Source organism: Artemia sp. Qi Xiang Cuo, chromosome 8, assembly GCF_049724085.1.
Source record: "Artemia sp. Qi Xiang Cuo chromosome 8, ASM4972408v1, whole genome shotgun sequence".
NCBI lineage: Eukaryota > Metazoa > Arthropoda > Branchiopoda > Anostraca > Artemiidae > Artemia > Artemia sp. Qi Xiang Cuo.
In genome coordinates, this window is record NC_142801.1 from 60,801,303 (window position 1) to 60,826,085 (window position 24,783).

General features: G+C 33.2%; 1 protein-coding gene and 1 non-coding gene across 2 annotated transcripts in view; both read left to right on the forward strand.

Annotated features, from left to right (window-relative positions):
* dlt (codanin-1 like protein dlt) overlaps positions 1-24,783 on the forward strand; it is a 281,789-nt gene that overhangs the window by 246,194 nt on the left and 10,812 nt on the right. The window lies entirely within an intron of this gene.
* On the forward strand, positions 8,379-8,461 carry TRNAL-CAA (transfer RNA leucine (anticodon CAA)). The gene has a single exon. It is a non-coding gene; the product is annotated as a tRNA-Leu (tRNA).

Here is a 24,783-nt window from a genome sequence, read left to right on the forward strand (position 1 = left end):
CGACTGGAATTTTTTTGCGAGGCCCCCTCTATATATTAAATTTATTAAGTAAAATTCAAATCGAACATTCATACAAATATATATATATATATATATATATATATATATATATATATATATATATATATATATATATATATATATATATATATATATATATATATATATATATATATATATATATATATATATATATATATATATATATATATATATATATATATATATATATATATATATATATATATATATATATATATATATATATAAGAGGATCTTTGGGAAGATCACAGTTCCCGGGGAGGAGGGGGTTATATGGGAGGATCTTTCCATGAAGGAAGTTTTCATGGGGGAAGGGACATTGCTATGAAGGGGGCGCCGGATTTTTCATCATTATTAAAGAAAAAGATCAGAAATTAAATATAAAAAAAATTTTCAACTGAAAGTAAGGAGCAACATCAAAACTTAAAACGAACAGAAAATATTACGTATACGATTGGGTTCAACCCCTAGTCAATACCTCGCTCTTTAAGCCAAAGATTTTTAGTACTTTCATAAGAGCTATATATTCTAATTAACGGCCTTTGTGATTAAGAGGTCATTTGTAAGTTAATTCGTAAGTTACGTATATTTATTACTAATAAAAACGTTCGTAAATAAAACTAAACATGTCTCCAGAAAGTCATTTAACCAAACAAAAGTAAAATTAATATGCAAATTTAGTTTTAACTATTTATCTGCGGTGATACAAAGTAAAAACCTGCATTAATCCAAAAACATTGAAAAATTAAATAAAACAAACAAGTTTTTTTAACTGAAAGTAAGGAACGACGTTAAAACTTAAAACGAACAGATATTATTTCATATATGAAAGGGGCTGTCCCCTCCCCAACGCCTTGCTCTTTACGCTGAAGTTTGACTTTCTCACAACGCTATTTTTTTAACAATAAAAAACTTTAGCGTAAAGAGCGAGGCGTTGAGGAGGGGACAGTCTCTTTCATATACGGAATAATATCTGTTCGTTTTAAGTTTTAATGTCGCTCCTTACTTTCAGTTTAAAAAACTTGTTTTTTTTATTTAATATATATATATGTATTGCATTTTCATGTAGCCTTCAGCATAGCTGCTTGTGTCTCACAATAGTTCTTCCCAGAGATGTATTGGGTTACGACTGATCTAATAATTTAAAAGATGTGAAAGGTGTTCTTTAACATCTCCATTGGGGTAAAAAGTAAATTTGGCCACTTGAATATGGTTTAAAATCACCTTCAGGAGTCTGTGATGAATATGCCACTAAATTGATTCTGTGATAATTTTATCCTGCTGTTTTGAAGCTTAAAACATTACGACTATTTTTTGTTGGATCATAGCTTGCGTTCAATGAAGCTAAAGAAAAACATGAGTTCCAGTTTCGTAAAGAGTTGTTTGTGGAACTCTTTAGAGAGCAAGTGATGTCCTATAGAAGGCCAAACAAATTCATTTGGAAATTGTTACTGCGGTATAATGGAGGACTCCACAGTGAATACATACAGAGTTGAAGGACCCCAATGACTTGTAAATAAAACATGCGTAGTTTACGGCATCTTTATAGGTTTTTACTGGGTTTTACGCCACAGCTAGTTAGCATCGAAGATTGTGATGGTGCTGTTCTTCTAACGTAATATTTCTTTCTTCTGCACTTTCATTTTCAACTTGTTCTGATTCTCTCTGTCCTTTACCAGCACAGTTCTTTGTTCTTCACTGTCATTTTTGTTGCTTTCTGATACTCGCTTTAGCGTGGCTGCTAACCATACAATTCGTTGTTCTTCCCTTTTATTTTTGACACTTTCTGTTGGTTGTAATTCTCGCTGCTGATTATCTTCGAACTGCAATTTTTTTTTTTTTTTCGAGGTCGTATATCTTCTTACCACATATTTCTCTGTTCTCCATTTTCATTTTGATTCGTTCTGATCGTCATTGACATATGTCTTGTGACCGCATATTTTGTTTGTTCTTCACTTTCGCTTTTGTGTCGTTGTGATTATCGCTGTCACTTATCTTTTAACTCCATATTTCTATGCTCTTCAATTTCTTTTTTGACTTGTTCTAATTGTCGATTTCGCTAATATTGTAACTGTATGTCACTTTGATCTTTATTTTCGTTTATCATTGCTTCGGACATTTTTCAGTGCCCCTTGCCTTAGCTACTTGGATTGGTCTTGTTACTTTTGATTGTCTGGGTTGTTCATTATCACCCGTGGTACATTTACATTTCTCAGGTCCTTCTCTGGATCATGTCTCATTTGATGGTCCAGTTTGTTCATTTTGAGCCTACGGTTTTGTCCTCTTTTCTTCTTTTTTGTTCTCATTTTGTGGTTACCTTATTTTACGTTTATGTTCCCTAGATATTATGAAAATGCCTTTTGAAATTTACATTAGCGAATATGGGCCCGTGAATGTATATATTTCTAAATTTTTGTTCTGCAAATGCTTCTAAAACGGTTTTAAAATCTATTTTCCTAATGTCTTCACTTTTAATCAATTTAATTGCTTAACTATTTAGTGTATCCTGATTGTTGTTGATATCATGTAGTTTTATTTTATTGGTTTTTGCCTGGAAAATGAAATCTCCAGAAGCAACGCTTACTTGAATTGTTAAGAACATTTCACAATTTCGAAAATCAATTGTTCATTTTGATGGCAGCGCGGGGCCCTTTCAAACGCGGGGCCCGATTGGGCCCAATCACTCCAATCGCCCTTTGTCCTGCCCTGCGCAAGTATTGCTTATTTACTTGTTTTTTTCGCAGCACCCATCAAACTAATTTTATCTTGTTAAATTTGTGATAAAAATATTAAATTTTTCTGGTATACTGTCGTTTTAATTTGATTTTTATTCACTTCAAGTTTTTCGAAAAATTAAAAAGTATTTCTCAAAACAAAATGTGCTGATTAAATATATAATTCTGCGTTAATTTAACTGATTACCAAAAAATAAGATTTAGCATATATAATTACATATTTTGCATTTAATTTGATGTAACTCTGTAAAGGAAAGTAAGGAGCGACCCGGCTCAACAGTAACCGAAACTCTAAAAAACGGAATTTTGATACAAATAGATACATCAAGAAAATTAGATTTTTATGCGGATTTTTAAATATATAACTTTCATTAAGTTTAGTCTTGCCCATCAGAAGTTATGAACCTGAGAAAACTTGCCCTATGTTCGAAAAAAGGGGGAACCACCCCCTAAAAGTCATAGAATCTTGATGAAAATCAAACCATTCAGCGTATCAGAAAACCCTATTGTAGAGGTTTCAAGCTCCTATCTACACAAATGTGGAATTTTGTATTTTTGCCAGAAGAAAGATCACTGATGCGTGTTTATTTGTTTTTTTCCAGGGGTGATCGTATCGACACAGTTGTCCTAGAATTTTGAAAGAGGGCTCATTCGAACGGAAACTAAAAGTTCTAGTGCCCTTTTTAAGTGACCACAAAATGGAGGGCAACTAGGCCCCCTCCCACGCTCATTTTTTATCAAAGTCACCGGATCAAAATTTTGATATAGTAATGTTGTTAAGTATAGTCGACCACCTAATAAATATGTCTTTGAGGATAACTTAATCCCCCACATCCAGGGGAAGGGCTGCAAGTTATGAATTGAGCCCATTGTTTACATACAGTACTGGTTATTGGTAAGTATACAGACGTTTTCAGGGGAAGATTTTTATGAGGAGGATCGGGGATTGGGTTACGTGGGAGGATCTTTCCATGAGGAAATTCTCATGGAGGAAGAGATTTTCCATGAAGGGGATGCTGGATTTCCCAGTATGATTTAAAAAACAATCAGAAATTAAATAAAAAAAACAAGTTTTTTCAACTGAAAGTAAGGAGTAACATTAAAACTTAAAACAAACAGAAATTGTTACGTATATGAGGGGGTTCGTCCCCTCCTCAATACCTCGCTCTTTACGCTAAAGTATTTTTAGTAATTTCAAAAGAGCTATTTATTCTAATTAAACGGCCTTTGTGATTCAGAGGTCATTCTTAAAGAATTGGAACAAAATTTGACCTTTAGCGTAAAGAGAGAGGTATTTTCGAGGGGGCAAACCCCCTTATCTTTCCTATATGAGGAAGTTCACCCCCTCGTCAATACCTCGCTCTTTACGCTAAAGTTCGAATTTATTTTAATAATGGCCGATATAAGGAATAATTTGTTTGTGTTATTTTCCGGCCAATCTTAGCATTTAATTTTACCTTAAGCAGCTTCATAACTATGATTTTTATGTGGTAATAAACAAAAGATATTGTATGTCTTAAGCTTGTGGTTGCTATTAAATAAAGAAAAAACAAAGTTCTTCCAACTGAAAGTAAGGAATAACATTAAAAATTAAATCGAACATAAATTATTAGGCCTACGTATATATTTTAAAGATCTTTTCTTTCATTCATTTTGGTGATTTGATAATTGCTCAACTTGTGACTTTCATTTTCATAAAAATAGTTTCGACCTCGTTGGCCGTTTTGTTACTATACCTTAGTAGTAATGGTTCAATGCTTACAAGCGGGCAGTCCCCCCATGTAGCTACAATACTTACAACCGGGCAGTCTCCCCATATAGCTATAACGATTACAAGCGGGGTGTCTCCCTATATAGCTATAACAGTTTCAAGCGGGCAGTCCCCCCATGTAGCTACAATGCTTACAAGCGGGCAGTCCCCTATATAGCTATAACGATTTCAAGCGGGATGTCTCCCTATATAGCTATAACAGTTTCAAGCGCACAGTACCCTGCCATACAAGCAGACAGTGTAATGACCGGAATTCAACCACCGTGAAAATTTGTGATGTTTCTGTTCAAAGTGCGTGATGTTTTCATGCTAGTAATTCGTTTCCTTTGTTTGAAGTTGTGAAATTCTTTTTGTAATTTAATTTGTTAGGCGTGGTTGACTTATGTTTAACCTTGAACTAATTTACATAAATTAATTTATTATTAATTAATTTACATAATTACATTAATTTACATAATTGCATTAATTTACATAATTACATTAATTTACATAATTACATTTATTTATTTTTTTTTTTTTTTTTTTTTTACTTTTTTAATTTTTTTTAAACTTTTTTTTTAACTTTTTTTAACTTTTTTTTTAATTTTTTTTTATTTTTTTTTTACTTTTTTTACTTTTTTTTTAACTTTTTTTTGATTTTTTACATTCTAAGTATCTTCCCATTGATTTTTTATGAAATTTGGGTTTGATGTAGGAATCGAACGTGAGACCAGTGATCTCCTAAGATAAAAAAACGACACGTTAATCGACTGAGCCAACAAGCCATTGAAAATATTATGATTTTAGAAATACATTCAATGAATTGTTTCTGGGACATTGCCCCACTGATGTTAAGCGTCACAATATTGTAACAGGTTCATTCCATTGAACTGGAACAAGTTCAAACACATTCGATTTATCAATTGTATTTTTGATAGGTGTTAAGGACGGTTCGTGAAAATCCCAAGGTTTTTTCTGATTTTTTGGACAATTGCCTTAACTTGAGAGTAGTTAGTTAGAAATGCGAAGTTGATAATTAAAAAATCGGATGCTAAACTCAGACAAACAAAAGGATTGTAACACCTGATTGGCTCGTATATTTTGCATGATATTTCTAAAGTCAATTAAGATGAAGAAATGTCGGAGTGTAGGTTTGACATCATCAGGCACGTGCGAGGGAAATTTTTTGCTGGTGGGGGGCTTAAAAAGGCAAAAATGGGTGCACTACATGAGTTTGTAAGACGGTTCGTGAAAATCCCAAGTTTTTTTCTGATTTTTTGGACAATTGCCTTAACTTGAGAGTAGTTTGCTAGAACTGTGTCGTTGATAATAAAATAATTGGATGCTAAACTCAGACAAACAAAAGGATTTTAACATCAGAATGGCTAGTATATGTTTCAATATGTTTCATAAGTCCTATAACACTGGAAACTGTTGCAGTATAGGTATGACATCACGTAGCTCTTTCGAGGGAAATTTTTTGGTGGGGAAGGGTTTTAAGAGGTAAAAATGGATGACCTACATGAGTTTATAAGACGATTTGCTAAAATCCCAAGGTTTTTTCTTATTTTTTGGACAATTGCCATAACTTGAGACTAGTTTGTAGACACTAGATGACCGTTTACTCCACTTTCTCTCTCTCTCTATAGTGAGGGGTGGTGTCCGAGAGGTATTGAGATTTTCAAACACAAAAAAAAAACTTACACACACACACGAAAAAACTTACACACAAAAACTTAAACACACACAAAAACTTAAACACACACACGAAAAAACTTACACACACGAAAAAAACTTACACACACACACAAAAAATTACAAATACACAAAAACTTACACACACAAAAACTTACACACACACAAAAATAAAAAAAAAAACAAACTTACACAAAAACACACAAACACTTACAAACACGAAAAAAACTTACACACACACACACAGAAACTAACACATACAAAAAAAACTTAAACGCACACACAAAAACTTAAACAAACAAACAAAAATACACACACACAAAAACATACAAACAAACAAAAACTTACACACACACACAAAACTTACACACACACAAAAAAACTTACACACACAAAAAACTTAAACACTCACAATAACTTACACACACACAAAAAACTTACGCATACACAAATAAGCTAACACACACGAAAAAAATTACACACACACAAAAACTTACACACACAAAAAAAACATACGAACACAGAAAAAATTAAACACACACAAAAACTTACACACACAAAAAAACTTACACACACACAAAACTTTACACACAAAAACTTACACACACACAAAAACTTACACACACACAAAAACTTACACACACACACAACTTACACACACACACACAAACTTACACACACACAAAAACTTACACACACACACAGAAACTTACACACACAAACAAAAACATACACACACACAAAAACTAACACACAAAAAAAAAATTACACACAAAAAAAATTACACACACACACAAACTGACACACACACACACACACAAAAACTTACACACACAAACAAACTAACAAACACACAAAAACAAAAACAAACACAAAAAATAACACACACATAAAAACTTACACGCACACACAGAAAATTACACACACACACACAAAAACTAACACACAAACAAAAACTTAAACACACACAAAAACTTACAAACACTAAAAAAATTACACACACAAAAAAACTTAAACACACAAAAAAAAAAAAACACATAAAAAAACAAAAACACAAAAAAAAAATAACAAACAAACAAAAATTTAAACACACACAAAATCTTACACACACAAAAAAACTTACACACACACAAAAACTTACACACACAAAAAAAAATTACACACACAAAAACTTAAACACAAACAAAAAAACTTACACACACACAAAAACATAAACACACACACAAAAAATTACACACAAAAACACAAACATAAACACACACAAAAAATTACACACACACAAAAAATATAAAACACACAAAAAATTACACACACACAAAAAAACTTACACACACACAAAAACTTTAATAAAAAAAAAAAATTACACACACACAAAAACGTACACACATACAACAGTGTAATGACCGGAATTCAACCACCGTGAAAATTCGTGCTGTTTCTGTTAAAAGTGCGTGATGTTTTCATGCTAGTCATGTTTTCATGCTAGTGAGCGTGGATATAAAAAGTCCGATACCGAGGTAGTATCTCAGTCAATAATTTGAATTTGAACAGTTTATATTATTTAAAATTGGAGAAATAAACGTTCAAATATTGTGAGAATGAGTAGTTTCACACTATGACACATCGAAGGAGCCGACAGTGATATTGTAAAGACAAGAGCTCCCAATGTAGCAGTTGAAATTGGAAAGGATTCCCGACTAACATTTGAGTGGGATGAGATGTTTGGCAGATACGTTATATCATTGAGTAAATTTAAGTCAGATGAACAATTATGCTTTGCTGCAAAAGTGAATATAATGTATTTATCACGACTACAGCATGGATTGAATGATATTATGAAGCACATTGAGGAAAATCGATTGACTCACCTAACGCAAAGAGAGTGCAAATATATTCTTTTATTACATCTCTGTCAATACAATTTTTTTTTCTTATAATGTTTTTTTTTTATTAGACACTCTAGATGATCGTTTACTCAACTCTCTCTCTCTCTATGGTGGGTGGTGGTGGTGTTGTCAAATAGGTATTGAGATTATGCCCAAAGTAGAAACTTGCGATTGTTATTTTAGTCTATAGTTGATAGTGGGAGTATCAAGAATGATTGGATTTGAGAAACAGAAAATTACAATATGAATATGATCAGGAATTGTTTACAAGTCAGGTTGGCCGAGTGGTTAAGGCGCTAGACTCAAGATCTGGTCCCCATACGGGGTCGTGGGTTCGAACCCCACACCTGACAATTTTTTTTCTTATGTACTTTTTTTCTTTCATCATGTCTTGTGATTTCACTAAATAACTTCTGTAAAAGGATTTATGCAGAACCTAAATTGTTAGGGCCTTTAATAGATTAAATAAAAAAAACTAGAAAAGTCCAACATGTTCAAATTTTCTTCTGAATTTTCTTAAAGAAGAGAAAAAAGTTAGCTCAATTCTGAACTTTACCAATGAAACTTAATTACAATATGAATATGATCAAGAATTGTTTACAAGTCAGGTTGGCCGAGTGGTTAAGGCGCTAGACTTAGGATCTGGTCCCCATACGGGGTCGTGTGTTCGAGCCCCACACCTGACAATTTTTTTCTTATTCTAAATCTTTGGAAACAGCCTCTATTTCTGACCGTTTAAGTTTTGATGTTAGTGTTGTCAGTCAAAAGCTACGAGCTTGAGAAAAGAGCTTGAGAAAATTGCCTGATTATCGAAAAATGGTGAAACACCCTCCAAAAGTCGACAGGAATGCCCCCCTCCGGCGCGCCGGAGGGGGTCAGGTAAGTTTTTGTGTTTGTGTAAGTTTTTTTTGCGTGTGCGTAAGTGTTTTTTTTGTGTGTTTAAGTTTTTGTGTGTGTGTAAGTTCTTTTTGTGTGTGTGTAAGTTTTTGTGTGTGTAAGTTTTTGTGTGTGTGTAAGTTTTTGTGTGTGTAAGTTTCTCTGCGTGTGTGTAAGTTTTTGTGTGTGTAAGTTTCTGTGTGTGTAAGTTTTTTTGTGTGTGTGTGTGTAAGGTTTTGTGTGTGTGTAAGTTTTTGTGTGTGTAAGTTTTTGTGTGTATGTGTTAGTTTTTGTGTGTGTGTGTTAGTTTTTGTGTTTGTGTGTAAGTTTTTGTGTTTGTGTTTGTGTGTAAGTTTTTATGTGTGTGTAATTTTTTTTTTTGTTTAAGTTTTTTTGTTTGTTTATTTTTTTGTTTGTTTGTGTAATTTTCTGTTTTTGTGTGTAAGTTTTTGTGTGTGTGTAAGTTTCTGTGTGTGTGTGTAAGTTTGTGTGTGTGTGTAAGTTTTTGTGTGTGTGTAAGTTTTTGTGTGTGTGTAAGTTTTTTTGTGTAATGTTTTTTGTTTGTGTAAGTTGTGTGTGTGTGTGTAAGTTTTTGTGTGTGTTGTAGTTTTTGTGTGTGTGTGTGTGTAAGTTTTTTTTGTATGTGTAAGTTTTTGTGTGTGTGTGTAAGTTTTTTTATGTGTAAGTTTTTGTGTGTGTTTAAGTTTTTTTTTGTGTGTGTGTGTAAGGTTTTGTGTGAGTGTAAGTTTTTGTGTGTGTAAGTTTTTGTGTGTGTATGTAAGTTTTTGTGTGTGTGTGTAAGTTTTTGTGTGTGTGTGTATTTGTTTGTTTGTGTGTTCTTTAGTTTTTGTGTGTGTTTTATTTTTGTGTGTGTGTAAGTTTTTTTGTTTATTTTAGTTTTTGTGTGTGTGTGTGTAATTTTGTGTTTTTGTGTGTAATTGTTTTTGTGTGTGTTAGTTTCTCTGTGTGTGTGTTTTAGTTTTTGTGTGTGTGTTAGTTTTTGTGTGTGTGTAAGTTTTTGTGTGTGTGTAAGTTTTTGTGTGTAAAGTTTTTTGTGTGTGTAAGTTTGTGTGTGTGTGTAAGTTTTTGTGTGTGTTTAAGTTTTTGTGTGTGTGTGTGTGTAAGTTTTTTTTGTATGTGTAAGTTTTTGTGTGTGTGTGTAATTTTTTTTTTTGTGTGTAAGTTTTTGTGTGTGTGTCAGTTTTTTTGTGTGTGTCAGTTTTTGTGTGTGTTTTATTTTTTGTGTGTGTGTGTAAGTTTTTGTTTGTGTTAGTTTTTGTGTGTGTTTTTGTTTTTGTGTGTGTGTATGTTTTTGTGTGTGTGTAATTTTTTGTGTGTGTGTGTTTTATTTTTTTGTGTTTGTCAGTTTTTTTGTATGTGTGCAAGTTTGTGTGTGTGTTTAAGTTTCTGTGTGTGTGTGTAAGTTTTTGTGTGTGTGTAATTTTTTTTGTGTGTGTAAGTTTTTGTGTGTGTTTAAGTTTTTGTGTGTGTGCGTAAGTTTCTGTGTATGTGTGTAAGTTTTTGTGTGTGTGTAAGTTTTTTTTTGTGTGTGTAAGTTTTTGTGTGTTTTTAAGTTTTTGTGTGTATGTTTTATGTGTGTGTGTAAGTTTTTTTGTGTGTGTAAGTATTTTTTTTTTGTTTGTAAGTTTTTGTGTGTGTAAGTTTTTGTGTGTGTTTAAGTTTTTGTGTGTGTGTAAGTTTCTTTGCGTGTGTGTAAGTTTTTGTGTGTGTGTAAGTTTCTGTGTGTGTAAGTTTTTGTGTGTGTGTAAGTTTTTGTGTGTGTGTAAGTTTTTGTGTGTGTTTGTAAGTTTTTTGTGTGTGTGTAAGTTTGTGTGTGCGTGTGTACGTTTTTGTGTGTGTTTAAGTTTTTGTGTGTGTGTGAAAGTTTTTGTGTGTGTGTAAGTGTTTGTGTGTATTTAATTTTTTTTGTGTGTGTTAGTTCTTGTGTGTGTGTGTGTTAGTTTGTTGGTTCGTGTAAGTTTTTTTTTGTGTGCGTTTAAGTTTTTGTGTGTGCGTAAGTTTTTGTGTGTGTGTTAGTTTTTGTGTGTGTTAGTTAGTTTTTGTATGTGTGTAATTTTTTTTATGCTTGTGTTTTTTTTGTTTTTAAGTTTTTGTGTTTGTGTAATTTTTTGTTGCGTTTGCGTAAGTATTTTTTTTGTTTGTGTTAGTTTTTTTGTTGGTGTAAGTTTTTTTGTGTGTGTTTAAGTTTTTTTTTGTGTTAGTTTTTGTGTGTGTGTTAGTTTTTGTGTGTGTGTAAGTTTATGTGCGTGTGTGTATGTTTTTGTTTGTGTGTAAGTTTTTGTGTGTGTTTAAGTTTTTGTGTGTGTGTGTGTTAGGTTTTGTGTGTGTGTAAGTTTTTGTGTGTGTAAGTTTTTGTGTGTGTATGTAAGTTTTTGTGTGTGTGTGTAAGGTTTTGTGTGTGTGTGTAAGTTTTTGTGTTTGTGTGTGTGTGTAAGTTTTTGTGTGTTTGTAAGTTTTTGTGTGTTTGTAAGTTTGTGTGTGTAAAGTTTTTTGTGTGTGTAAGTTTGTGTGTGTGTGTATGTTTGTTAGTGTGTTTAATTTTTTTTGTTTTTGTCTCTAAGTTTTTTTGTTTTTTTAAGTTTTTGTGTGTGTGTGTAAGTTTGTTTTTTTGTTTTTAAGTTTTTGTGTGTGTGTCATATTGGTTTTTTTTGTCAGTTTTTGTGTGTGTGTGTAAGTTTTTATGTGTGTGTAAGTTTCTGTTTGTGTCTAAGTTTTTGTGTGTGTGTAAGTTTTTGTGTGTGTGTAAGTTTTTCTGTGTGTGTGTGTAATTTTTTTGTGTGTTTAAGTTTTTGTGTGTGTGTGCAAGTTTTTGTGTGTGTGTAAGTTTTTGTGTGTGTGTGTGTAAGTTTTTGTGTGTGTGTAATTTTTTTTTGTGTGTAAGTTTTTGTGTGTGTGTAAGTTGTCGTGTGTGTGTAAGTTTCTGTGTATGTGTGTAAGTTTTTGTGTGTGTGTAAGTTTTTTTGTGTGTGTGTAATTTTTTGTTTTTGTTTAAGTTTTTGTGTGTATTTTTTATGTGTGTTTGTAATTTTTTGTGTGTGTGTAAGTTTTTTTTTGTGTGTGTAAGTTTTTGTGTGTGTAAGTTTTTGTGTGTGTGTAAGTTTTTGTGTGTGTGTAAGTTTCTTTGCGTGTGTGTAAGTTTTTGTGTGTGTGTAAGTTTCTGTGTGTGTAAGTTTTTGTGTGTGTGTAAGTTTTTGTGTGTGTTTGTAAGTTTTTTGTGTGTGTGTAAGTTTGTGTGTGCGTGTGTACGTTTTTGTGTGTGTTTAAGTTTTTGTGTGTGTGTGCAAGTTTTTGTGTGTGTGTAAGTTTTTGTGTGTGTGTAAGTTTTTGTGTGTGTGTAAGTTTTTTTTTGTGTGTGTGTAAGTATTTTTTTTGTGTGTGTAAGTTTTTGTGTGTGTGTAAGTTTTTTTTTTGTGTGTGTGTAAGTTTTTGTGTGTGTAAGTTTTTGTGTGTGTGTAAGTTTGTTTGTCTGTGTTAGTTTCTATGAGTGTGTGTAAGTTTCTGTGTGTGTGTAAGTTTTTGTGTGCGTGTGTGTTTAAGTTTTTGTGTGTGTGTGTGTACGTTTTTGTGTGTGTGTAAGTTTTTGTGTGTGTCAGTTTTTTTGTGTTTGTGTTAGTTTCTTTTTGTGTGTGTAAGTTTTTGTGTGTGTGTGTGTGTAAGTTTTTGTGTTTGTGTGTGTGTATAAGTTTTTGTGTGTGTTTAATTTTTTTGTGTGTGTAAGTTTTTTTGTGTTTGTAATTTTTTGTGTGTTTGTTAGTTTTTGTGTGTGTGTGTGTAAGTTTCTGTGTTTGTTTTTAAGTTTTTGTGTGTGTTTTAGTTTTTGTGTGTGTGTGTTTTTTGTATGTGTAATTTTGTGTGTGTTTAATTTTGTGTATCTGTTTTAGTTTTTTTGTGTGTTAGTTATTTTTTTTTTTTTTATGTTTTTTCTTGTGTGCAAGTTTTTTTTGTTTGTGTATTTGTTTGTGTTTGTTTTAGTTTTTGTGTGCGTTTCAGTTTTTGTTTTTGTGTAAGTTTTTGTGTGTGTGTGTAAGTTTTTTTTTGTGTGTGTGTTAGTTTTTGTGTGTGTGTAAGTTTTTTTGTGTGTGTAAGTTTTATTGTGTTTGTATTAGTTTTTTTGTGTGTGTTTTAGTTTTTGTGTGTTTGCGTTATTTTTTTTTTGTGTGTAAGTTTTTGTGTGTGTGTGTGTAAGTTTTTATTTGTGTATAAGTTTTTGTGTGTGTGTGTATTTATTTTTGTGTGTGTTTTATTTTTGTTGTTTTTGTAAGTTTTTGTGTGTGTGTCAGTTTTTGTGTGTGTGTAAGTTTTTATGTGTGTAAGTTCTTTTATTCGTTTAAGTTTATTTGTGTGTTTAAGTTTTTGTGTGTGTGTGTAAGTTTTTTTTTTTGCGTGTAATTTTTTGTTTGTGTGTAAGTTTGTTTGTGTGTGTCTGTTTGTGTGTTTATGTGTTAGTTTTTGTTTTTTTTTGTTTTTTTTTTTGTGTGTGTGTTTTAAATTTTTTGTGTGTGTTTTTTTGTTTGTGTGTGTTTTTTTTTGTTTGTGTTTGTTTTTGTTTTTGTGTGCGTGTAAGATTTTGTGTGTGTAAGTTTTTGTGTGTGTGAGTTTTTGTGTGTGTGTGTAAGTTTTTTTTGTATGTGTAAGTTTTTTTGTGTGTGTGTAAGTATTTTTGTGTGTGTGTAAGTTTTTGTGTGTGTGTAAGTTTTTGTGTGTGTGTAAGTTTTTTTGTGTGTGTGTTAGTTTTTATGTGTGTAAGTTTTTGTGTGTGTGTGTAAGTTTTTGTGTGTGTGTAAGTTTTTGTGTGTGTGTGTGTAAGTTTTTGTGTGTGTGTAAGTTTTTGTGTGTGTTTAAGTTTTTGTGTGTAAGTTTTTTCGTGTGTGTGTGTAAGTTGTTTTTTTTTGTTTGTGAAAATCTCAATACCTCTCGGACACCACCCCTCACTATAGAGAGAGAGAGAAAGTGGAGTAAACGGTCATCTAGTGTCTACAAACTACTCTCAAGTTAAGGCAATTGTCCAAAAAATCAGAAAAAACCTTGGGATTTTCACGAACCGTCTTACCAACTCATGTAGTTCACCCATTTTTGACTTTTTAAGCCCCCCACCAGCAATAAATTTCCCTCGCACGTGCCTGGTGATGTAAAACCTACACTCCGACATTTGTTGATCTTAATTGACTTTAGAAATATCATGCAAAATATACGAGCCAATCAGGTGTTACAATCCTTTTGTGTGTCTGAGTTTATCATCCGATTTTTTAATTATCAACGACGCATTTCTAACAAACTACTCTCTATTTAAGGCTATTGTCCAAAAAATCAGAGAAAAACTTGGGATTTTCACGAACAGTCTTTAACACCTATCAAAAATACAATTGATAAATCGAATGTGCTTGAACTTGTTTGAGTTCAATGGAATGAACCTGTTACGATATTGTGACGCTTAACATCAGTTGGGCAATGTCCCAGAAACAATTCATTGAATGTATTTCTAAAATCATAATATGTTCAATGACTTGTTGGCTCAGTCGATTAACGTGTCGTTTTTTTAGCTTAGGAAATCACTGGTCTCACGTTCGATTCCTACATCAAACCCAAATTTCATAAAAAATCAATGGGAAGATACTTAGAATGTAAAAAATCTAAAAAAAAAGTTAAAAGAAAGTTTAAAAAAGTAAAAAAAAAGTTTAAAAAAGTTTAAAAAAAAGTTTTAAAAAAGTTAAAAAAAAAAAATGTAATTATGTACATTAATGTAATTATGTAAATTAATGTAATTATGTAAATTAATTAATAATAACTTAATTTATGTAAATTAGTTCAAGGTTAAACATAAGTCAACCACGCCTAACAAATTAAATTACAAAAAGAATTTCACAACTTCAAACAAAGGAAACGAATTACTAGCATGAAAACATCACGCACTTTGAACAGAAACATCACGAATTTTCACGGTGGTTGAATTCCGGTCATTACACTGTCTGCTTGTATGGTGGTACAAAAGAATTTCACAACTTCAAACAAAGGAAACGAATTACTAGCATGAAAACATCACGCACTTTGAACAGAAACATCACGAATTTTCACGGTGGTTGAATTCCGGTCATTACACTGTCTGCTTGTATGGCAGGGTACTGTGCGCTTGAAACTATTATAGCTATATAGGGAGACACCCCGCTTGTAATCGTTATAGCTATATGAGGGGACTGTCCGCTTGTAAGCATTGTAGCTACATGGGGGGACTGCCCGCTTGAAACAGTTATAGCTATATAGGGAGACACCCCGCTAGTAATCGGTATAGCTATATGAGGGGACTGCCCGCTTGTAAGCATTGTAGCTACATGGGGGGACTGCCCGCTTGAAACTGTTATAGCTATATAGGGAGACACCCCGCTTGTAATTGTTATAGCTATATGAGGGGACTGTCCGCTTGTAAGCATTGTAGCTACATTGGGGGACTGCCCGCTTGTAAGCATTGAACCATTACTACTTACCTTACAAAATTAGTTCCGCAAATATTTAGTATTTAGCAAATATTAGTTCCGTAAATAATTGAAGTTACGTGGGAGAAATATTTAGCAAATATTAGTTCCGTAAATAATTGAAGTTACGTGGGAGAATCTTTCCATGGAGATAATTTCTCGCGAGGGAAGTGAATTTTCTATGGAGGGGGAGCTGTATTTCCCTACATTATTTAAAAAACGATCAGTAATCAAATAAAAATAAGTTTTTTCAACTTATAAGTTTTTTACAAGTTTTTTATTGTTATATAAATCAGAGTTGTGAGAAAGAGTCAAATTTTAGCGTGAAGAGCGGGGCGTTGAGGAGGGGACAGTCCCTTTCATATACGGAATAATGTCTGTTCGTTTTAAGTTTTAATGTCGCTCCTTACTTTCAGTTAATAAAAACTTGTTTTTTTATTTAATTATGTACAGTAGTGTATACTTTCGCATCAGCTACCAAACATGGTAATAAACAATTATTAAGGAATGACGTGGCTCTTTTGTAACTGAAACTCTAAAAATCCAAATTTCCAAATTCAGAAACGTTCAGAAATTAAATAAGAAAAAAACAAGTTTTTTTAACTGAAAGTAAGGAGCGACATTAAAACTTAAAACGAACAGAAATTATTCCGTATATGAAAGGCCCAGACCCATCCTCATCGTCCCACTCTTCCTGATAAAGTTTTTATTGTTTTATAAATCAGAGTTGTGAGAAAGAGTCAAACTTTAGCGTGAGAGCGGGGCGTTGAGGGCGTATATAAATAGGAAAAGAGCAATATTATCATTTAATTTGGCTGAAAACAAGCTCCAGGCAAGTAGCAATGCCACTCTGCTTCCGAGCGCATGCCCTCCCAGGATTCCGAGCGTATGCCCTGCAATAATAGTGCATTCCCTGTTTCCACGACACCCCTGTTTCCATGGGAGCTAGCAGGTGTTAAGACAGTGTTTACATTCGGTTGCTATGTAATAGAGGATGACGCAATCGTGCGTGACTCAACAGATGGTACATCACAGGGGGTGTTTCGTAATTGGAGTTGGGATTCATGCGTGACTTAGCGGCTTTATCGGAAATAACTTAATGACGGCGCATACGTGGGTATTATGTAATGACGGCGCATATGTCACATAATGACAGCGCAAACGTGGGTCTTACGTAATGACAGCACGAGACAGAGGAATTTTATGACATTTTAAGACATTTCAAGATTTTTCATAAGAGATTTTTCTTTAAGAGGTTTCAAGACGGTATATTCTTTCATGGCGTTTTTTTTTTATTTCAAGGCGTTACTTTATTTCTTACGTAATGAGGAATGTTTGTGGATAATTCATTCCTCTCGTGAACCGTTTCTTTAGAGTCCATGTTGGTCCCCCTGCTTTTAATTGAGGAGGACACACACGGGTTGTTACAAAACACTTTTTTTAGACTTTATATTTCTTTCAATACATTTTCTTCTCAAAGCATCATTATATTCTACCGATTTTTGTCCATGTTAGGACTCGAAAGACCAATTTCCATCCAGTAAAACCGTGCCTTAATCAAATCGTTCTGTAGCAATAAAAGTTTTATGGCCGTCCTAATAGCGGTAATGAAGATTGATCGCGTCAAGTCTAAAATTATACCTTAAAACCGTAAATTGAAACCTTATAAGTTCTCCGATAGCGCCGCTTATAGCGCTAAAGATTGTGTCAACTAGGCTAGCGCCGCCCTCAAATAATGGGAGAAAATTGAATATGTATTGAATTCAATATAATTGAATATGAAAATTGTATCTGAATGCTCCTGATTCTGATTTACGAATCCTCCAAAAGCACTTCTACCACACTTTCAAACGTAGCTCTTTTGTCTTGCGCTGCAAGATCTGCCTCACCATTGGCTCGAGTGGGCCAAGGACTTGAACCCTTCGTCCAATAAATTTTTTTAATCATTTCTGATGATTCAAACGTTCACATGGCTCTTATAGTATAAACTTCATTAGAAATATTGTACGTAGCATCTTTTTTATTACTCACTCTCTGAGCGAAATCTAAAGCTTGGATAGCGCCATTGTTCTTGTGGGGGTGACTGCGCTTTTTCTATTTTCTGATTAATGACTTTTCATTTTTGTAAATATATTTAACTTAATTAGAGGAAGTCGGAATTATCTTTAAAAAGAAAGAACTTTGGTTTTTTAAATACATTGCATTTTACTCACGGCAAATATTACCCTTCCCATCAATTAATGACGTCCCGTCATTAGCATTTGCTTGCCTTTGGGCTTTTAAAATGTTCGCCATTTATTAACTATTTCTTCTACGTAATTATTTTATATTTATGTTATGGCTTAATCAGGAGTCCTACAAATCTTCTCTATTACTTTTTTATTTTGTTTTACGTCTCTATCTAAAATTCGTCTACCGGACTAAGATTATTCATGGTTCTAGGCTAGCTACTAAAGATTTTTTTTTCTACATCTAACACTGATTACTTTTACATTTCCAACAAGGTTGGGGCTATTCTACCTTTACATAAGTTTTTTTGTACTTTTTACAAGGCTTTTTTTTTATTTTGGTGTCTATATGGCACACCATTTTCTATCTACGCTACATTAAATGAATAGCTCGACAACGCTACATATAACTATCTGTATATCTAACATTACATACAAAAACAATTTAAAACATACAATATTGTGTTTACCATATTCACTGGTAATTTTAAAACACTTTCACTGGAGATGTTTGCTACGCAACGTTAATGATAGGATATTGGGATTTTTGAGTTATCAAAGTTATTAAGAAGTAACATATGTAAATTCACATCTATTTCATCACCTTCGAGTCTTTAGTGCACTCAATCCTTCTGTTGTAAATTATTGTCGCTCACTCTTTTTGTCTTGGCAAAATTTTGAAGCATTTACGTTATGGTTTCTTCATGGAACAGTTCGAGCCTGATTGTGTTCACACGACAAGTTTTCTCTAATTGTTAACTGGGAAATTATACTTCCCACTACAGGTGTTGGCATATGCTATCAGGTTTCATTCTGACCTGCCTTTTTTTATAGTTTATAGGGTGCCTTATCATTAAGGTGTCGAACACTGGGAGTGCGTCTATTTTCTTCTCAGCATATCATTTTTTAGGATATTTTGAGGCACATAGAGAATGTATTCTCGCCTAAAATTGTTCATTTGTGCCTTTTATAAAATTGGTAGCTCATGGCTTGCGTCGATTAACCTTTGCAGTGATTCATAGGTTAATCACGGGGGAATTGAAGTTTGGATTAGGAACGGGTTGGCATCAAATTATAGTGACTCTTTCAATATATTGTCTTTAATTTCAACTTCAAATATCTTCAAATATCTTCAAATATCATTTAACTTCAAATATCGTTAAATGTCATTTAACTTCAAATATCATCACTATATAGTCAAATGACTCTGGGGTCCATAATGATTATCACGGGCGATATTTCTGTATTTATATGTTGCACTGATCGATGGGGTTCTCAGAATTAAACTTCAAATTGTCTTTAACTTCAACTTCAAATATCTTCAAATATCATTTAGCTTCAAATATTTTTAAATATCATTTAATTTCAAATTTCATCACTATACAGTCAAATGATTCTGGGGTCCATAATGATTATCAAGGGCGATATTTCTGTATTTATATCTTGTACTGATCGATGGGGTTCTCAGAATTTATGTGATTATAAAGTTCGATAATGCGCTGGATACTGAGATTCAAATATAATGTTACCTGATACGTAATATGGTTCATGGTCGAAGAAACAACGATCAAAGGTAACTGTTGTTTTCGCAGACGAAGCCTGGGATGAAAATTGCCTGAAGTACATGGTGAGTGCTCTTCGTTGGTTGAGACATGATGAAAACAGATGCTACTAGGTTGTATCTGTACTGGGCAACTCATTGTAATGCTCGATATCCAATGTGTCAATCCACTTCCTGTAATAAAAATAACGAGGCAGAATCACACGTTCTTTGAAGTAAATACTCATAGTACAAATAAGTCACGTATTGATCGGGTACATGAATTTTACGCTATGAGACAGAGTTAAATAAAAACACTAATATTAGTACAGAGAACTAAATTTTTATCGGTTTGGTTATAATAAAACGACATAATTTCCATTGGGAAATTCAATACATAGAAGTTTCTTCTAAGTTGTTATAGCCTAATGACGTTATAAAATATTCATTCTTCAACTTTAAGTGTGGTCTCTTATTATACTTTCTAATATACACTACTACATACACTTTATTTTAACTTCTTTCAACACTTAGTTAATTTTACATTAGATTTAAGATAATTATTTAAACAGAGTTTAAGCTACATGGTTAAAATTAAGGTATAATTTTACAACATATTTCATGCCTGTGTTGTTGGCACACATCCGTGCTGTCTATGAAATTTATGTTGCAGCGTCATAACCACACGGTTTTACGTAAACGATACTAAAGTGAGGGAACGCGAAATAACAAGGACGAGTGGAAATCTCTATACCCGCTCGTTTTCTAATGTCTTCCCTTTTTTTGGCTTAGACGTTCTCAGGGGGTTCTGGGATTAACCTCTGCATTTGAGCTGTTTCCCCGTGTTCTTCTCTTGGTTTTCGTCTTCTTAGTCTTAGGATTTTCCGTAATTAAAAGTCAATAGGGTTCTTATGGTCAGGGAAGTTGCGAATAAGAAACATACGGCCAATAGCATGTTCCACCAGAAATTGGTTGAGAACAATCCGTACTTATTATCCACATACTTTAATCTCTGATCTTCATTTGTAAATAGGGGAATCTGCGAATGTAATGCTTCTCTTATTTTTGTGAGCCTTATTGTACCTTTATTCTTTTCTATTTTTGACCATATCGAGGTTTTTATTTCCTCGTTTTCTATATTGGGAATAGTGTACGACAGGTTGATCGCCTTGAAGTTAGTTATTTTGGGACTTATTATCTTTGTGCTCGTGGTAATTAACGGCGTTCGGACGGTTGACCCTTTAGTTACGAGTCGACACCCTTGTTTTATGGTTATCGTACCCACATTTTGTAATAGTAATTCTGTTTTTTAACTTGGGTCTATTCTTTTTGTTTTATTGTAACAAGACAAAGTTCCAACAGTTTCTCTTGGCACAGAAAATCATGATAGTGTTCATAAATATGAACAGGATCAGCTCATAATTAGACGCTTCTGTACTGGTATTTATTTTTTTTTGATTTTATAAAGCTGCCAGATAGAAGGGTATAGCCTACTGAATTGCATAGTTCAAAAGCTGAACCTTATGTTCAAAATACCCGACACTCCGAACTGGTCATGTTTACTTCCGCTAATAAAAACAAGTTCGCTATATAAAAACATACTGAAAACTGACGGGAATTGGTATAGGTTTGATGGGGGTAAAGAAATGTAGGTTTCAAGAGGAAATCTCTTTAGTAGTCACTATATCAGAATTGGATAATTTAATATACATGTTGCTCAAATAAATTTCGCATAAACTAAAAAAAAAGGGAGAAACAGGAAAAAAAATTACAAAAATAATCGTTTTTCACTAAATGAAGCACAATCTTTTCAAGTTAAACATAAACCTTAGTCTAACTTAAATAAATTATCAGGTTCTAATTAGTTTAATTGAGATAATTGAGTTTTAATTAATAACTTATTGAGAAATTATATTTTAATAAATAATTAAAGTAAAAAATTGGGTACGGATTGATTATTAGAATAATTAAATAAGAATTTGACTGATATTTTCAGCTAGAAAAACGAACAAAATGGCAAGTAAAAAAAAGGAATATTAAACACTGAAAACCTAAAAATAGAGCAAAACACGATTGAGATCAAGCTCTAGAAATGTGTCAGATTATCGAATTATTAAGTCAAGTTAGGCATATTTGATCTTCTTTTGATCAGTTTTCTTCATAGTTTAACTTTCTTAATTTTTCAATCTTCACGTGGAAGGCAATTTCATACAAATGAACTTAAGAAAGGGGTAGATACCAAAGCAGTACTGCAAAACATACACAAAAAGCCCTGTCTTAATGAGTTTAATAATGGTTGTAGGGATTCTACATTTTAGAAAGCTCTTATGCCCATTGTAGAGAGGAGATTTCACCTCGTCTTAATCCATGTATAAGACCATTAGTAAAGATATCACCGTCATCACCTTTGAAGTCTTCTTATTGGTAGAAATTAAACGATTAGTAAAAAAAACCACGAATTTCTCTCCTCTAAACCAATAGCTGTCATGAGCCTTGAGTTCCTCCCCAGGCTTCCCACAGGACGTGGTCCAACGCCAGTTGTCGTCCTCAGTAGACCACGAGCTTCCTACCTTTGGTTATTTTCTGTTCCAACCTTTTTCTCTGATCACCAATGTTTTGACATCTCTTGTATTATATATATTTTTTTTTCATTAATATTTAATTGGTTAACTTTACTTGCACACTGTTAAATGTATTATTGTGGATCACAAGTTGATTTTTATAAGGGATTTGAAATTTGTCATTATATTAATTAGGGATATTTCCATCTGTCAGGTTTTTTAACAGTTCTGCCTGACTGCGTCGTTTTTTTATCCTCTGTTTCTTGCGGTTTTTTCTTTTTCGGTTATGCCGGCGAAATAAGATTAAAATTTTTGTATTTTTTTTTCAAAAATTATTGCCCTTTTAATTTCGTTTGTTTCCCGTGTGCGGCTGCTGAGGTCGGTCTTGATTTTCCTATTTCTTTAGCTACTATAAGGTCTGATTCACCGTCAGACTCTTCAGAACTAGTTTCCGACGAATCCGGATTAGAACTTTTAGAGTTGGCACTTTTTGAGGTGTCACCTGCCCTTCCTTCGTAAATTTCTACTCCTCTGGAAGTAGAAGGTTTATGAGTTCTCAACTCGGGGACCTTGAGTTCTCAACTCGGGGGATTTGAAAGATTCTTGAGAGCCTTGAGAGGAATCAAGAGTTTTTGCGGGGTTCCTCCACTGTTTGAATGCCATGTCCTCAGGGGGATGGGGCATTTTTAGCACTACAGTTCCCCTCCATGAAGTCCACTGTTTAGGTTTCACCTTGGACACAGTTGTATCATGAAATTTTACTTACTGGTCATCCTCTGAAGTTTAGTCTCGGGTAATGTACTTTGACTCATTTTTATGGGAAAATTTATTAAATCCATAGCCTCTCGTAGGTTTGTTTTAGTTACATCTTTGGGGGGAGTTTTGTTTAAAGTAATGCCGGGGGTTTCTGCAGCTTTGTTTAATTTCTCCTGTTAGGACAGGGGCCTTTCTATCGGTATTGCAGGGAAAACAATATCGTCTGGAAATCTTTTGGGGGGACATGGGGTCGAAATTCTATCGGGGAAAAAATGGGTTTTTGGGGATATTGCATAATCTAATACTCCCGCGCTCTCTAGTGATGAACTTTTTGAGCTTTTTGGCGTTTTTATTCTTACTGGTATTAGGGATTTTTTCTTTGGAATAACTAGATTTTTCATAGCTAAAAATTCTTCAAAATTTTCCTCATCACTGTCATTCTCGAAATAGTCTTGCTTGAAATTAAAGGGTTTTAGCTCTGCCAATCTTGATATAGGGGGCTCATTTTCTGCATCTGACGAATCAGTAGAGGAGGGATGTGATACCCATCTCTCTGGAAATTTGGCTCTTTTTATTCGGCTAACATGCGCCTTGTAAGTTCTTCCACTATCAGAGTTCTCCATTTGAAAATTATATTCGTTATCGTACTTTTTGATTATTCTGTACGGTCCAGAATATTTTTGGAAAGTTTTTTTCCTCCCGTTTTTGCCTCGTTCAGGTAGACGCAGTCTCCTACTTTGAAATCTATACTCTCCTTGACTTTGGGTTGGTTTCTTAGCTCTTGGTTTATGTTATATTTTTCCAACTCTTGCTTAACTATTTTACAAGTTTTTCCCATACTCTTTATGATTTCTTATTTGTAATCCTTCGAGTTATTATAAGACTACTACTACTCAATAATCTCCTTACGCCGGATTCTGAAGTCTCAACCAAAAAGTAAAAAAATGGAATATCTTTAGTTGTTTCTGAATAAGTAGTGTTGATTACGTTAGTGAAATAAGATAAGAACTGATCCCAGTCGTTCCTACTGTCTTTTGTATAAATACTTAATACGTTCGAAAATATTTGTTGCCTATTTTCTATTTTACCATTAGCTTGTGGGTGGTACGGAGCTGTCAACATTTTCTCTATATTAAGAAAACTCATTAAGTCTTTTGTTACCTTTGAAACAAAATTGTTCCCGTTATAACTCAAAATTTTATTAGGAATGCCAAATTGTAAAAATAATTTTGCTAACGCCTTACTTGTGGCATAAGCACCTTGATTTTTTAATTCTTTTGCAAAAGTAAATCCTGAAAAGTGGTCTATAACCGAAAGAATACAAGTATGGCCTCTGCTAGAGACAGGCAAGCCTCCATTTGTTCCGTATAAGTCAAATGAGATAATATCGAAGGGGTACTCTGCTACCGGGATCCTTCCCATTGGAGGATTAGGATAAGCTTTTTCTTAAGTTACATGCTTCGCATGTACTTACAAATTCTTTAAGTTTTTTCATTGCCGACGGCACGTAAAAATATTGTTTTAATTTATGGAAAGTTTTTATTACCCCTAAATGTCCATCTATATCTGAATGAAAATATTCAAATGGAGGTACTATCAAGTTTTGTGGTAAGACAGGCTTTATTGAAGTTTGGTTTCTTTTGTCTCAGAAGTCACGATTCTACACACTATTTCATCCTCAAGAACGTAGTAGAAATTATTTATCTATTTTCTAAGAGTTTTGAATCTATCTAGTTACGCAACGTCTTTCACAAAATAATTAATAAGCGCCGAACACAGTTCGTCCTTTTTTAGCTTTTAACGACAAGGGACAATAGTTAACCCTATTTTCCTTTACTGCGGCGTTGATTTTGTTTTTCTTATGTCCGTGTTTGCTTTTAGTGTTTATGGCGTAAACTTCATCTTTCTCTGCTTCTAACGCAATATTTTCTGGATATCTACTCGAAACGTCACAAGCTGTATTTCGTTTACCTTTGAAATCTTCAAATTCGTAATCGAGGTCTTGGATTTTCATAATCCATCTAGCTAGAATGCCCGTGGGGTTTTTAAATGTGCGCAGGTACTGCAAGCTTTTATGGTCTGATCGTAGTATAAATTTTCTACCAATTAAATAGTGTCGAAATTTGTCTAAGTGGTTGATTATAGATAATAATTCTAAGTTTGTGGTGGAATAACTACTTTCGCCCTTTGATAAGGTTCTACTCGAATAGTATATATAACTTTTTC